The following is a 16,580-nucleotide window of genomic DNA, read 5'->3' as shown; positions in this document are numbered from 1 at the left end:
CAGGTCCCAGCACTGCAGAGGGCTCGATCTCATAATTTATGGCTTGTTTGGAGCTTTTCCACCCAAGGTTCATCCAACCAAGCACAAAGTTCACTTTTAAGGCTGCACAGCTCCCTTTGACCCGGTCCATTGCTTGGAGATCTTGGTGACTGACCACATAAACTGCTTTGCTTTCTGCTCCTTGCTGCCAGGAAAAGAGAAGATAAAGGAGTTTGTGTGCAGGGTTGCTGCATGCAATCAGTGCAAGCCAGGGCTGTAGGGGACAGGTAGAAAATGAGGAACCTACTTTTTGGATGAATTTACATGAGATAAGACCCATTTTAACATAGCAAGGACTGAGGGATCTCGGTGTCTCCCGAGGCTGCGTTTCTGCTTTGCTTTGTTATTTCTGACCACATCTTTTAATACACTCTTAAACACGTGCTCGGCCAAGAGCTTTACAAGTGTCTCCTTTGTGCAAAATGCCTTCCAAATACAGGGTGGAGGCCAGCAAGGCAGCGAGCTGCAGATGGCACGTGTGAGCCCACCAGCGGGCTGCCGCCAGGATGTAAACGGATAAAATAATGGGAAAATGGCCCAGAAATCCCTCACTGTGGCCAAGTCACTGGGCTGAAGAAATGCTGCCAGCTCCTGCCCAGCCCTGAGCATCTTTGGGTGCTTAAATCCCTTATCAGTCTGATCGTCCAGATCAATTCAGAGTTAATCCGACCCAAGACCCCAAATGACATTCCCTGCTGATTTCAGCCCAGAAAACGCTCTGCGGCGCATCCGGAAGCCTCTGCTTCGGAAACCTTGTGCTGGTACAAACGTAAGCTGAGCCAAATTCCTTCAAGCACATTTTTATCATCCTTTTTTTTTTTTTTTCCTGCCAGGACAATGCTATTGCTCGCTGCTCTGCCCAGCCCTTTCCTCTGCGCTCTCAGACAGAAATAGTTAACCAGGTTCTCTATGATTCCTTTCCTGCGCAGGCAGCTCCCTTCTGCCAGTCTCTGCTCCAAGCCCTGGGGAGGAGCCACTGTCTAGTGACATGATGCAAGAGCAGACGATGTCTCCCTCGCACTGGCAGTGTTTCGGTGACCCGGTGGCCTGTGCAAGCACTGCCAGGTCCCTCGAGGCTTGCCGCAGCATGAGAGCAGCCCTTTGCTCTCCTCTTGTGATCGGGTGGGATGGGAGCACCTCATGCCTCTGGGGAAGATGTGAGTCAGCCCCGGTTCTTGAGAGCTTCAAGTCAAAACAGATCAAGCGAATAAAAAGGAAGCAATGCTGGAGAAGAGGAGGGGAGGAGAGAGCAAAAAGATGACGTCACGGGCATTGCAAAGCAATCCCTCTGTAGAAAGAACCTCATTTGACAGTATGGCTTCTCCTGGGGTTGTGGTTGGGTCCCCCAAGAAAGGGGAGACCACCAGGGCCAGGACCCTGTGCTGCCCCAAGCACCCCGACTCCACAGGCTGCATATGGGACACCCCGGGCTGGTTTTGGTTGCCCACATGTAGGTGTTCAGGTTATCCGAGATACCCATGAGTTTTCCCGGGGCTGTGGGGAAGGCTGCTGGCTCGCGCGATACTCCAGCTGCCGGAGTGGCGATTCGGCACTCGTGTAGTCTTCTCCAAGGGCACCTGGAGGAAGGCTGCCTTTCAGTGGGGCTTTGTTGTGTGATTGGCTTGGCTTCATGGGAGGTGGTCGCTCTCAGGCTACAAATTCCCTCGACAAAGCATTTTTCATGCTGCAGGGTCAGGGGGAGACGAGTGAGAAGAGATCAGCCATAGCTTCATCTGGTTGAATGGACCCAGAGGTTTGCACAGGATGGACACAGCGTTTGGTGGGAAATGCCAGTTTGGTGGAGCATGAGACATCCCACCACCCCAGCCGGGCCATGGAGACCTGCCTAGCATCCCCGTGTGAATGGAGAGATGAGGAGCCCCAGCAGAAGAGCAAGGCTTTCCTGGATGCCCCTGGGGTGGTGAGACTGACTGCGTGCCACCATGATTTTGGGAGAGGGGGAGAATGGCTGTGTCTTCTCCTTTGGTCCCAGCCTGGGAGACAGCCCTGGGGCTGATGCCAGCGGTGCTACAGCACTGCTGGTCTTTCAGCAGATGGGATCCATGGCAAAGAGACCAGATCTTGGGCTCATCCCTGCATGGGGGATGTTCCAGACTTCGCCCTTCTTGGCTCTTTGGGTTGCTGTAGGGTTTGACTGAGGCTGTTTCTGCCTGGAGATCAGAGTGGCAAATGCAGGAGGTTTTGATCTCCTGCTTCAGTCCTCAAGGTCAGCATGAGCTGTGGGGGTCCATGGGGCACTTCTGAAGCTGGTTTGCAAGATAACCTCACTCCTACCTGTTCTAGCAGAGAGGGACGCCCTGGAAAATAGGAGATGGATGCAGCCAGGCCAGAAGAGCAGCAGGGAAAAGCAGGCAGCTTTCTTCAGGAAATACTGTGTCTAACAGCAAACACATGCAAGGTTTTGCACCCTGGCCAGAACGCATGTGGGCGTGGAGCTCATTTATTTAGTCCTCCATGAGCAGAGCTCGCCCAGAGATCCTGAGGTGGGAGGATGAGGAGGAAGCTCTGCTCCAAGCAGCTGCTTTCTTGCAAGCTTTTGCACTGCATAGCTGCCTTTCTCCCAGATCTCGTGGCTGCAGAGCCTCCTGGAAGCCCACAGCGCTTTTTCAGCCATTCCAGAAAATTTTAATAGTTCTAGTAAGGGTGAACTCTGCAGCATGATTTATAGGGAGTGTTTTTACAGTGTTTATGTTGGCAGTAGTTTATGTAGAGTTTGAAATATTCACTGAAACCTCTTATCGCTGGAGCTTAAAAACAACAGAGCGCTGATGAAAGTCCTGCGCTAATTGAAGTGGGATTGATTTAGGGCTCGGGCTGCCCAGAAGCTGTGCAAAATGACTGGCTCTTGCCCGGTTCAGAGAGGTTGCTGCAGCCTGAAGGCTCCATGGGGAAGGAGAGACAATTTTGCCCAGCAGTGTGATGGGGTCCATCCAGATTTAGCCATTATGCCAGTGAAGGCCATATCTGGCACCGAGAGCGCCAGAACCATGATGCCTGGGGCTCCCATTCATGCTCACAGCCTCCCTGGCCTGGCAGAAAAAGATGATCAGCAGATGCAAGAGACCTGGACAGGCTGGAGCGATGGGCTGAGGCCAACTGTATGAGCTTCAATAAGGCCAAATGCCAGGTGCTGCACTTGGGCCACAACAACCCCCAGCAGCGCTACAGGCTTGGGGAGGAGTGGCTGGAGAGCTGCCAGTCAGAGAGGGACCTGGGGGGGTTGATTGACAGCTGGCTGAACATGAGCCAGCAGTGTGCCCAGGTGGCCAAGAAGGCCAATGGTATCCTGGCTTGTATCAGCAATAGCGTGGCCAGCAGGGACAGGGAAGGGATCTTACCCCCGTACTGCGCCAGGGCAGGGTCAGACTGGCTCTTAGGAAGGATTTCTTTGCAGAAGGGGTTGTTGGGCGTTGGAATGAGCTGCCCAGGGCAGGGGGGGAGTCCCCATCCCTGGAGGGGTTGAAGAGTCGGGTTGACCCAGCGCTGAGGGATCTGGTGGAGTTGGGAACGGTCAGGGTGAGGTTCATGGTTGGACTGGAGGAGCTTCAAGCTCTTTTCCAACCGGGATGATTCTGTGATACCAGCTTGGGAAACCTCCAAAAGTGATTGCTTAAATGTGCTTTTTTTATAACCCAAACCAGCTCATCTCCACAGATATGGTGTGATACCTTATGCTGGTGTTAAAAATGCAGCTCAATGCTATTCCCATTGCTCCTTTCATTGTGCCTTTGCTGAGATCTCAGTGGCACAACTAATGTTTTAATAAAATTAGTGACTTGAGTAAGATCCCGTCAACGTCAGTGGGATTTGGAGTAATCTAACCTCACAAGCATCTCACAAAAAACACCCTCCTGCTCTTCTAACATCTTCCACTGAAGGGCAGGACCTGCAGTTGAGGTCTGAGAGTATGAAACGTCTTCAGGTGCCAGCAATGGTTCATCTTGGAGCATAAGGAAGGAATTTATCCATCTGCCATAAGACACCTACTTTATGATCAGTTCCTGACCTCTCTGGTTGTGTCCACCTTTCCTCCTCCAGCATCACAGGTGCCAAGAAGAAGTGGGTGAACAGTTGGGGTGCAAGCAGCAGCTTTGTGTGGGATGGATATTTTTAAGGGTCGTTAAAAATGTAAACTAGAAAAAAAGAGTTGCAGGAGGATACCACATCTTGGACAGGGTGTGCTTCTGGTCTCCTGGTTCCTGAGAGCATGTAGTGAAATTGAGAGGAGCAGAGAGAAGAGCTGGAAACTGAGCTGTGCCCCAGATCAGCCCTCGGAGGTCAGGCAGATGTTGAGATCAGCTCCAAGAAGGGTTGAACACCCAATTTTAGGCAACTAAATCCCACCCAAGTCCCTTAAAAACAGTCTTGGAGGATACCACAAGAGATCTTTTCCTTGTGAGGAGAAGCCAGCACGCTGCACATTGTCCTGCCTCTGCACCACCCCACAGTTGCTCCATACCCCTGCAACCCTCTTCCTAGAAACATCTACTGAAGCTCCCCTTCCAGGCAAAAGGGTACTTTATTCCAGGCCTGTTGGTTAGGAAAGATCTTGACTCGCTTTAGGCATCCTACTAGATATTTCCTACTAGGTGTATCCTGCTAGATGTATCCTACCAGAAACGGATGGAGAGACAGCCACGGGATTAGAGGCACAGCTACATGCCCCCAATCTTGGTACACAGACTAGAAAATTGAGTGAATTCAGTTGAAACTGAATGAAGCAGGCAGCCTTCTATTTTAAGAGATTTCTGACATCCCTCAGTCTGCACTGCACCACACAGATTTAAAAAAAAAAAAAAAAAAAAAAGACTTCTGCTACTGGCAGTAAAATTTTGTCTGGCATGTGTAAACCTCTATTAACCTGTGGCCCGTGCTAATGTGCTGGTACAGAGACAAGCCTTACAGTAGGAGAGTCCATCCTGCTGTTATTCCTTGTAATGGGAAGCTTCCAAAAACCAAGCCAAAACAAATATTTGTAGCAAAGGCAGGGGCTGCCCAGAGGGAGCTGCAGCAGGCAGGAATGCTCCTGCCACTGGGCAGGAGGTGACATCATCCGGATTCCTTCACTGAGGAATGCAGGATTTGCCGTCTTCCCTGCCAGTAATTGCTTTTCAAAAACAGACCTGCCCAGGGATGCACGTTTCACCCATCCCCTTCCATTGCACAGCAGAGAGGCCGAAGGTTCCCCTGTCCCCCTTCTCTTCCACGGCATTAACGGGGCTGTTGTGTGGACAGGCATGAAAAAGGATGAAATTGCTCATTCCCCAAATCGCAGGTAAAAGCACACAAAATTCCATAAGGGGGAGCAGGACAGACGTCTGGGCGGGGACTGGAGCTGGTGGGGGAGTGATGATGACTCCTCAGGGCTGGCCAGGATGGGGTAGGTGATGGGCTGTGTGTGTGTAGACTTCTCTGCTGGGCAGACTTTGCTGAGAGCTGTAGGAGGAGGCCATGCGCGCTGCTCCGCGATGACCCCATTTCTTGGTCCTATGAAGCCCACCAACCACATCATGTGTTTTTTGAATTCAGGACTTCACTGTGATGACTGAAGTGAGTTGGACTCGATGGTCCTTATAGGTCCCTTCCAATTTGACATATTCTATGATTTTATGATTCTATGACTGGAATAGATACGCTGACATCCTGGCTAAGCAGCCGGCACCTTGCTTAGTCTGGTAGGGCTAACTCTTAAGCAAAGCCATAATTCCCCTTGGTGTCTCTGTTGGATTGAGTACCCCCACGTCACATCTCCAGTCCCTTGAGCTTACGCTCCTCCACCCCTGACTCTGCATTGGCTCCAACTTCAGTAAACACCACTGGAAATTAATAACGGTCGCTAACATTCATATGTCATCAGCACTTCCACCAGCATCGGTGATGGTAAAGGGGTCAGTTCCTGTGGGATGGAGACTGTTGCCATCATTTCAATAGGTGGAACTAGGTGTAGTTCAGCTGCCCCCATTACGCGTCCAGTGGGGTGATTTAGTGGTTGGAAAGGCTTGAAGTTTTTGCTCTCAGTGCCTGAAAGAGGATGGCTGGCAGGAAACAAAAGCGCCATTCTCCAAGGCAGGGGTAGTTTTGCTCCTGCACTGATTCTTTAATTTTCTGCCAGGTTTTGGAAATTCTTGGCTTTTACAACTGGACAATTAAATCAAGTGCAGAAAAGAAGGGCTCCAGCCAAAGGAGAAAACCCACTTGGTCAGCTGAATTTTTGAAATGAGGATGGAGTGAGGATCTTCGAATGGACAGCAGCAGAGCAAGGGCTGTCTGGGGTCTGGATCTGCAGCCCTGAAGGTGATGAGATGCCATGATCCAGCAGTGTGCCCAGGTGGCCAAGAAGGCCAGCAGTATCCTGGCTTGTGTCAGCAATAGCGTGGCCAGCAGGGACAGGGAAGGGATCTTACCCCCGTACTCGGCACCGGTGAGGCCGCCCCTCGATGAGTGGGTTCAGTTTTGGGCCCCTCACTCCAAAAAGGCCATTGAATGACTCGAGCGTGTCCAGAGAAGGGCAATGGAGCTGGTGCAGGGTCTGGAGCACAGGTCTGATGGGGAGCGGCTGAGGGAACTGGGGGGGTTTAGTCTGGAGAAGAGGAGGCTGAGGGGAGACCTCATGGCCCTCTACAACTCCCTGAAAGGAGGGTGCAGAGAGGGGGGATGAGTCTCTTGAGCCAAGGAACCAGCGCCAGGCCAAGAGGGAATGGCCTCAAGCTGCGCCAGGGCAGGGTCAGACTGGCTCTTAGGAAGGATTTCTTTGCAGAAGGGGTTGTTGGGCGTTGGAATGGGCTGCCCAGGGCAGGGGGGGAGTCCCCATCCCTGGAGGGGTTGAAGAGTCGGGTTGACCCAGCGCTGAGGGATCTGGTGGAGTTGGGAACGGTCAGGGTGAGGTTCATGGTTGGACCGGAGGAGCTTCAAGCTCTTTTCCAACCCAGATGATTCTGTGATTCTGTGAGATGTGACATTAGGTGTGCCAGGAGCACGCCTGCTCATTTTTGGAGCCAGCAGCATAGATAAAACCAGTGGTGATGGATGCAAAGGGGAGCCTGGGATCATGGCAGGGCAATACAATGGCATTTTGTCAAGGGTGTGGGCAGAAGAGACACATCTAAGCAGGAGGCAATGATGTAGTTGGTTGGGGTCAAGTCTACATGGAACAGGTTGGCAATGCCATTGGAGAGACCCTCTGTGGCACCTCCAGGGCTTGCTTTGGATATTATGTCCCACCAGGCAAGCCCCTTCCCTCGTCATGTCTTGGCCAGCCTCCATCACAGGGCTGTGTCTGGTGCTAGTGATCGGGGCTCATGGTTTGCAGGATTTACTACTTGAGAGAAGGCAAAAACATATCTCCCTTGTGCTGTTGCCTTTGGGAGAGGTGGAAACAGGGACACCCTGCTCATTTCTGCCTGGAGTCACCCTAGAGACAGCAGAGAGTTGGCCGAGCAGCACTGACGTGGGCTCCAGAGGATGAAGATGAAGGTTCCCAGGCTTTGAGGGCAGTAGGGACCCAAAAAGCAGCCAGGGAGAAAGATGACGATGGGTGAAGATCTGCTTTCAAAGGATGTAAGGAAGCTCACAGGCTCTGTATTCATCTCTGCTTCTCTGGCTCCAGCTCCTCATGGCTGCACACACACAGCCCACAGGGCTCTGCCTTGTCCATCTGTGTGCAAACCAACCCATTTTACAGCAATGCTGCAGAACATAATTTGGGTTTTTGGTTCATGTCCCTTAAGTTGTTGCTTCTTAATCTTTCTCAGAAACACAGATGGTGTTGTGGTTTCTTATTTATTTCTGTCTGGAAGCTAAAGGGAGGATGCCTTGGAGAGGAAGGGAGGGAAAGAACCAGAGGTAGAAAGAGTGAATTTTCAAGAAAAGCCTCCCACATCTTCATCTTCTTTCCCCAGCTTCTGGTAACGGACGGGTCACTGATGGCGGCTATTCACTCCAGAAAATTTCCAGGGGGTTTCCTGGAATATTGAAATGTGGTGGGCTGGGTGCCCAGCCAGTGACCACCATCAGAGCTGCAGCAGAGGATGGACCTCAGTTAGCCAGCAGCAAACCTAGACGTGTCCCAATAGTAGGTCAGGAACCCTGACTTGGCATTTCTAAGGGCTATTTATCGCCAAGTGAAGGAGGACCAGGGTTTTTTTTTTCTTTTGCACCCTCTTTCTGTGGCATCGTCCATCCTCTTTCAATTTAGCAATGTTCAGATTAACAGATGAGGCTGAACTGGCTCTGGGCTGGCAGAGAGCATGGAGGAAAAGAAATGTGAGCACAGGACTGGGAGACTAGGAAAGGGCTTGCTGCATGTCATGGTGAGATTTTAGCATTATTCTGGATTAAACTGTGACTGTAGCATCCTCTGTGTCCCGTCCTCAGCCTCACAGTGCAGCTTCATGCATCCCTGCTTGGGAACCACCCAGGTACCTGGTGTGGGGGTGCTTGACCCCTCTGTGCAAGCCCCAGTGATGTCAGGGGCACCTGCCACCACATCCCAGCGGATGTGGTGGAGGGTTTGGTGTGAACAGGGTAGCATGCACTCACGCTGCTCACTTCTCTAGCAAAACCTGCACCCATCTGCCTGGTGCTCTCTTGGGAATATCTCATCCTTCAGGATCAGCCTGTTGTATAAGCAGAGAGAAAAACCTCATCTAGCTGCTCTGAGCACTGAAGTGTTGTTGGCTCAGCCCCACGGCCCTGCCCCTCCATGAACTGCAGAGGTTCCCCTGTGTAAAAGGCGTGGAAGGGCTGTCTGCCGCCTCCTCCTGCATCGCCGCCCCTTCCCCTTCCGACTCAACATGCTCATTCATGAAACAATATCTGTGGGATGGTCATGGGGAGAGGAATTAATGTTGGCGTGTTGTTTCCCGCATGTTGGCCAAGGGAGGTTGTAGTCTCAGAGGGTTTTAATCTTTGTTTTCACAGCTGGATTTGGTATTACCCTTTCTTCTCTCCGGCTTTTTATTGCTGCTTGCTCCCCGGAGCAACCTGTTTCAAAGCAGCATGCACACTCACGTTGAAGCACAACCGTCTGCTGGATTCCCGAGGGACAGCGAGTGTGACTGTCCACCTCAGGACCAACGACCTGCACATCCCTATGTGTTCATTAAGGATTGAGGCCATAAGAGATTCTGCTCTCCTACGGTGGGGGTCACGCAGTGGGTCCTGTGTCCGGGAGGGCAATGCTGCAGCAAGGAAGGTGCCATCATCCCATGATGGTCCTCTGAGAGCATCTGGCTGCAGCCCAGCTCTCCTGGCTCCTTCCCACCTGGCACTGCGTGGGGTGAAGGCAACTGGGTAGCAGGGTCCAGCTCATTCCATCCTTTGGTAGGAGGGGCAGGCAGCAAGGTTTGGGGGTGTGTCTCCCTTAGCCCCATACGTGGGGCATGATTAGACTATGGCAAACCCTCAGGCCCATGGTCCCAACCTAGGAACATCGTGGGCTGGGGGTGCTGTGGGGTTTGGTGGTGGTGGTGTGGGACTTGGTCATGCTGGTGTAGGGTTTGTTAGAAGTTGTGTAGGGTTTAGTATTGGTGGTGCTGGTGTAAGGTCTGGTGGTGTTTGTGTAGGGTTTGGTGGTGCTGGTGTAGGTTTTGGATAGCTGGATGTCCAGCACAGCAGACAGGCAGGGCTGTGCTCGTGCCCAGTGGTGGAGTGGGTGGAGAAGGTGCTGCCAGCACCCCCTTGGATACCCAAGGGCTTGGACCTCTAGCGCTGCAGATCTCAGTCAGCCTTTGATCGGAGCATCAGCATGGCCCAGGGCCAGGGGGGACTGGCTTCATTCCCACCTGGATGCCAGCCTAAGGGCACCTTCTCCACGCCACGATCCACCTCTGGAGGGGAAGGAGGAACACTGATTCAACACCCGTCCAGTCCTGCAAGCTTGGGGAACGAAAAGACAAGCGGTCTACCTTCTTGGCACGGGGGACCCGGTGGCGTCCAGATGTGAGGCATGAGCTGACCTCTCTGGCGTCAGCGGGTGGGGGACCACCTATGTAAACACGTCCAGGAAGGCTCCCATCCCTTTCCCACCCCGCGTCCGCCTTCAGATCAGACTGGCCAGCCTTCGTGGATGCTCCCATCCCCAGGGCTCCCGGGGAAGGTACTGTACCGCTCGCCCGGCACCGGGCACTCCTTCGGGCATTTCTCTCTCATCTTCTTCTTCTCTGCATTTAAACATGATTGTATAATTATCTCTGTGTATAATTACATAAGTGGTTATTTAAATATTTACTGGTGATACTGGTGTAACAATAAGTCTGTGTGAGCAGAGTAGAAACCTGCTCCAGTCATGCTGGGAACCCAGCCAGAAGAATAGGAAAGCACTTGTAGTAATAACGTTTCCTTTTTTTCTTTATTTTCTGTTTTGTCTGTTATCTAAGAACAGTTGGCAAGAGCATGTCCAACCTGTTTGTTTCCTCATTTATCACATTCGAGGCTCTCTCTCTTCCCTTTTAACTATGTTTAGATATTATTAATAATGGAAAAATGGGCCATAACGTCACATCCAAGTGTCTGGTATTTTTGCTTTGCCATTTGCTTTCTTGTCCTCAGTATCCTTGTTCAGTTAATGTTGGATTTTTTTACCGTGAGGAGGAGTCTGGTGTCCAGGTAGCCAGGGCTGAGCTCAGGAGGACATTTTGGTCATTTGGGGTGGCAGGTGTGCAGCACAGTTTATTTGGGGAGGAGCAGGGATGGGTTTATATGGTGGAGGGAAGGATTTGGCAGCCGTGCCCAGCCCTTTTCACCATTTCACAACACCTGGGTCACCTCACTGTTATGGCTCTATCTGACCTGGCAAGTCAGAGGCTCCTCCAAAGCCAAAAGAGTGGGGAATAGATGCTCCAGCAGTTAGCATTGGGATCTTCAGAGAGATTTGGTGTCTTAGATGTCCTGGTTCAGATAAGATTTTAAGTTTTATCTTACAAGTCCTGCTCCCTGAGCTTCACCTCAGCTGCTGCAAGCAGGCCACTTGCTGAGGCGCTGGGTGATGGGTTTAGGAGATCAGCATTACGTTCTTGGTAGAGCAGAGCGCAGAGTGGGACTCAGCACCCGGAACAGATGCAAATGGACCTTAAATCTGCTCACAAGCATAGCAGTTCTTCCAAATCACCCACCCATGGTCTTTAACCACATGGTTGTTTAAAGCAGTAAGGCGTGAGTTCTGCTCCAAGGACAGTGTAGGACAGGGCAGTCACTTAGCAGTCACAGTGTCTGGCCAAGGCTGGGAGCATCGTGAGAACCAGGCAGAGCATGGGCCTGATTCAGATACCTGGGCCGGATCCTGTGGGTCCGTTCCTGCATCCAGCTGTGGGGCGCTTGCTCGCTGCAAGCTCCTGTCCTTGTTAGGGTTGAGACACGGTTCCTCTAACCTGCACTTTGGTTGGCAAATTACAGATATTTTTGGGGTGGTAAAGAAATGAAGATAACTTTGGATGCAATTCTAATGCTGGGCTTCTCCTGCACTCCGAGGGGTGAAAGAAATATCCACCAAATCCCCAATCCGGAGCCTCCTCCTCTATTGCACTGTGGTTTGGGCAGGTGGATGTCAGCCCAGGATCAAGGTTGAACCTATAGAGCTGAGTCTTTGGCAAAGGGAGCCGTGGTTTGTGGTGGGTCACACTGTCCTCTACTAGGGGAAAAAGCGCCCTTCAGCCAGGGCCAAGGGCAGTGGCAGGGTCTCCCTGGGTTGCTCCAACCCATACAAACCTGTTTTAAATCCTGGTGGAAGAGCCCATCCTGAGGGTTGCTATGTGTAGTGGGGCTGGTTGAAAATCACCATCTTGGCCAGGCGTGTACTGGTTGTCCCGGGTGTTGTGGTGGCTGTCCCTATGTCTGACAGATAAGGCGTGTGATGACAGAGATGACACCATCATTTTTCTCATTGGAACTGCTGCAAAAAAACCATAGAGTCAGACTCTCAGTCAGCAGCCTCTCTGTGCAGCTGCAAAGCATCTTCCACAAGAAAACAAAAATCTGTGTGGATTCGCAGGTATTTGCAAGAAGGGTTTGGTGAGGAAAGCCGGGGGAGGTGTTGAGCATGTCCTGCTTTGCTTGTGTGATCCCCAGGGGACACAACCGCTCCACCTTCACTTTGGTTTTGCTGTCTTTACCCTCAAGCTGTGTCTAAGATGTTTGTCCTTATGCTGGCTGCTCCCATCCCTGGCCTCTCCCCACACTGACACTGTGAATATGGTTTTCACACAGCTGAAAAGGAGGGGAAAACGTTCCTCTTGGCTGCTTGGCCTGAGTCAGGGGCATCACCCAGCTCTTGAATGGAGCCCAGAAGCCATGGCCGAGCTTCCAACCTCTGTTCCCGCTCCCCTCACTCCTGTCTTCTTTTCCTGGGGTTCTTCCAAGCTTCCTCCTGATACATCATCTCTGCCCATCCACAGGTGTTAGGGAAAAAGGGAAAAAAAAAAAACCCTCACACCTTTCTGGAGCAGCCAAAAATGTGGCTGTTTGACTTTTTTTTCCAGCGTTCTCTAATCTTTCCCATGCACCCTGACCTCCTTCCTCTGCCCCGTCCGTGTTAACGCGCCGCTGCCCGGTGAACTGCCGATGGAGGAGCAGCTGCGGGGGCAGTGGCAGGGGGAGGCAATGTGCTATGAACTTTTGCACGATCGTTTTCGCCAGAGGATGGATTTCCTCTGATTTTTATTGATTTTTTTTTTTTTCACTCTTTTGTACAAGTTCAGGAAGGTCTACAGCAAGTCAAGCCTGGCTTGGCTTCACAGGGTTGTGCTGCAGGCCAGCCAGGGCTGGCAACACCGGCTGGAAAGTTTATTGCTTCCTGTTATGAGAGCTCGGGGACCTGCGATGGGTCTGCAGGAGAGACACGGGTAGCACTAACGCCAGGTATGACCCCAGCAGGTGTGGCTGGAGATGGCCTTTATATTCCCATTGCTTCTCCAGCTACTTCAGGAAAGGGAAACAAATAGAGAAGGGAATAATTGCTCAATCTGACCTCTGACTATTGAGGCAGATGCTTTCTTTGGAGCAGGAACAGACGCAGGGAAAAAATGCTATAAAAGGGCTTTGCTGAGCCACGTCCCCGGGGCTCTCCACGAGGCCTTTCTTGCCACCTTTCAGTATGTCAGCCCGTGTTATCTTGCCAGCCTTGAAAACTTCAGCAGAAAGGTTCCCATCAGAAAAAAATATGTGGTTTTGTCAACACTGAAATTTATCTCCAGAATGTGTCCATCACAGTGAGATTTTCAGCTGGGAAGGGCTGGAATAAATCACTTCTACTCTCCAGCCCAGGTTTAAATGCTTCCTATGGGCTTTTGTACTTTGAAATTTAAATCTTACGGTTATTTAACCATATCAGGGTTGGGGGTTTTTTGTCATTTTCAAAGTGAAGTGCTTTTACCTTTCAGTCAGTGATATCCAAAGAAAACATTTCACTGTTTTTCAGCAGAAATATTATTCATTCTGCTACTGGCCTTGTTTTTTTGATCCAATCACAAACTAATGCAAACTTAACAGAAACTCTGTTTTCTGACTTATCTTCTGGGCTAGCTGAGGCACAACCGTGGTCCAAATGTCACGGCAATTCAGAGCCAGAGTTTATATTTCAAAGTGCATGAAAGAAATCAGCCTTCACCTCGTTTTCAAGCATCCTTACACTAAGCAGCCACAATCCCCCACGAGCTTTAGAAAAATGTGTGAGACGAGATTTTCTCCATTTGGTCCTTGCAAGAGCCAGAGACCAACCACAACGTCCTGATCCAGATCAAAATCTTCTTGAGTTCATCCAACAAGCAAAGCTGGATGCAGAAAAAAGAATCAACCTAATGATGAATAGGTAGAGACCTTGTCTCTCTGTCATTCAAATGACGCATTTGTGCTGGAGTTGTCATCACCACTGTCCTGAAAAGTCCGCACAGAGGTTTGCAGTGAAGCAGATTTTAGCAACAGACACTGACACAGCCTTTTCTGCCGCCTGTAAATTTTTTTTTTAAAGAGAGTTAAGGTTTTGGCTGAGTTCTTACGATGTGAGCCCTGATTAGTCCTAGATCTTGGAGGATGCCCAAAGCTCTGGGTGAAGCAGGGAAGTTTGCACAACTGAGATCTCTTTCTGCGTTAAGCTGTGGAGCGTGGTGGGACTGAAAGGGAGCCTGGAGGCCCTTGGCCCGGAGTGGTTGAGTTGAGCGGCACTGCAGCCATTCCAACCTGCTCCCTCCTGTCTCTTCTTTGCAGTTCCTGAACAGGCCCCTGGGATATCCACAGTTGACTCTGATAGCATCAGCCACAAACAGGGTTGTTGGTTCAGTTACTGTTTCATGAGCAAACGGGCTGTTTCTGTAGCTGAGAACAGGAACTGTCCCAAGGTGCGGCCCTTCCACCCATAAACCCAAGTCCTATCCCAGGATGTTGCTTCTGCCCTTGCTGGAAGGGGCTGTCCTGTCCCAAAGCACCTTAACACAAGAGACATGGCTCTGTGTCCCAGCAGAAGTCCCCAGCCCAGCCAGCAGGACACAACTTGGGTCCTTATGTTGCTGAAGGCTCTGGAGAATCCAGCTATGAAGAAGGAGCTCCAGTGGGTGCTGGTGGCCTCATTCCCATCAGGAAATGGAAGGCAGCCTTGAAGATGCCCCAGTGAGATGCACTCTTGGACCTCTCTGAAGTACTTGGTTTACCTGGTCCTATCAACCAGGGGATGAGCCATTAGAAATGTCAAAGTTGCAATGCTGACTTGAACCGAACTTGTCAAAAATGAGCCCAAGTCCTCTTCCAAACCCATCAACCTCCCCACACCTGTGTGCTCAGAGACCAGCAGCTCTGAAAACAGCAAGGACAACATCAGGACAAGGCGGATTGGAGGAAAGGAGGCCGCATTGAGAAAGGAGGTTGTCACTCCCTGAAGCACATCTTTACATCTGGGGAAAAAAGTCTCCATTTAAAGCCCTTCCCAGAACTGTGGTGCTCCGCTAAAAGGCATGGGGCTGCAAGTAGCAGTCCAGTCACACTAGAGACACTAATGAAATGAAAAACTGCCTCTTTTTCTGTGTAGCTGCAATGTTTTAAAGTGCCACCTTCGCTTGCAAAGATAAGACCTCAGCGTGCCTTTCTGTGATTCTATCGTTCACTGGCTGTAATCCCCCAGATCCTTTTTTCTCTCTAACTGCCACCGAATTACTGACTAATAAGAATAATAACAAAATTCAGCAGTTCTGCAGTGGACTTTAAGACTATGCAAAAGCGGGGAGAATATTTTCCAAGTCAAGTATTTCCTTTCAGGCAGTGCCTTTGCCACCCTTTCCATCAAAAACCTCTTTCAGAGCAGATCGCACCCACAGCCACCAAGGCAGAAGATGTGTCCCGCATCCCACATCCAAAGGTCAGAGAAAAAAGGTTAGTGAAATTAGTCAAAGAAGAAAGGATAGGAATTAAAACTGCTGCTTCAGTCTTTGTCCTCATTTGTGATACTCAAACACTTTTGCTTCTTAGACATGAAATTCTGTAGTCTCCTAAGCCCAAATCCAACAAGTAAGGTAAAAAATTGATACTCTTAATTTATTTGAATTTTGTGACATTTGTCTCAACACAGTGATGTTGCTTCCTGGGTCTTGTTTGAAGAAGTGGGCTTATCATTTGAACAAAGATGCATTTCTTCATTTCATTTAGTTTTAAAGCAGATCTGATGAAAATTCAAAAGGTGAAAATTAGAGAAGAAAATGAACTCTCAGTGCGATACAGTACAGGGCTTCCTAGATTTGTGGCCAGAGTGGATAATTATGGTTGCTGCTTATCACTGACAGAGCAGGGAGACATTATACCAGGTCTCATTATCATTAGGGATGGGAAGGGAGTCAAAAGGTGCCTATTACTGTTTTAGCCTGTACATTCACTCGTGGCTAGAAAAGCTCTGTTTGCTCTCCACTGTCTCCTTGGGAAGAATAAAACACTAACTGTTTATAACTGTGTACATACCCCTGCCGTCCTCTGTTATTACCCATATAGTAAAGGTTTTGGCTTTCACACAACCTGTTTGGATGGTGAAAACCCAGCTAAAGCATGCAGGAGAAAATGCATGGGTCTGGCTCTGCCTCCAGCCCTCTGCTTCCTTCCCTTCCTTCCTTCCTGGGCAATGGTTTGGCCTGTGGGTGATGGTTTGGTGATGAGAACCACTCGATTCCTTCCAGTGTGATGGCTGGATCTGCTGGGCAGGAGGCTGGAACAGAAGCAGATGTTTCTTGGCTCGCCTGAAGCATGGATGCCCCAAAAAAACTTCCACCAGATGAGATTGCTGTGTGTATAAATAACCCACATGGTTAGAAAGCAAAGGGCCTGGAAAGGCTGCATGACTCATGGGACAGGGACCATGCTGAGCTGCCTTTTATCTCCATTGCTGCCCACAGCCCTGCAGAGCCTGGAAGCTGTTCTCAGCCAGTTATTTTTAAATAACTAATAATACTTCTCCGCAGCTCCATCCTGCACCGGCTGGAGTGGGTGGAAGTTTCACCAGTTCTTTGATGGGAATGAGATCTTGGTGGCCATCCCTCAGGTCTGATGGATCTCAG

At 50.5% G+C, this 16,580-nt stretch overlaps 1 protein-coding gene across 3 annotated transcripts in view; it reads left to right on the top strand.

Annotated features, from left to right (window-relative positions):
* GJC2 (gap junction protein gamma 2) overlaps positions 1–16,580 on the top strand; it is a 38,765-nt gene that overhangs the window by 10,039 nt on the left and 12,146 nt on the right. The window contains exon 1 of one of the 3 annotated variants that reach the window (XM_074865807.1): positions 1,106–1,196. The exons of the other annotated variants lie outside the window; for them this stretch is intronic. The gene's annotated coding sequence lies outside the window, so the exon portion shown is untranslated. Of the gene's footprint in view, positions 1–1,105; positions 1,197–16,580 lie in introns of those variants that run through there. 3 annotated transcript variants of the gene reach the window in all.

This window comes from Strix uralensis, chromosome 1 (genome assembly GCF_047716275.1).
Source record: "Strix uralensis isolate ZFMK-TIS-50842 chromosome 1, bStrUra1, whole genome shotgun sequence".
Classification (NCBI taxonomy): domain Eukaryota; kingdom Metazoa; phylum Chordata; class Aves; order Strigiformes; family Strigidae; genus Strix; species Strix uralensis.
Note: the sequence above shows the minus strand (reverse complement) of the source record. Positions and strands in the feature narration are given on the sequence as shown.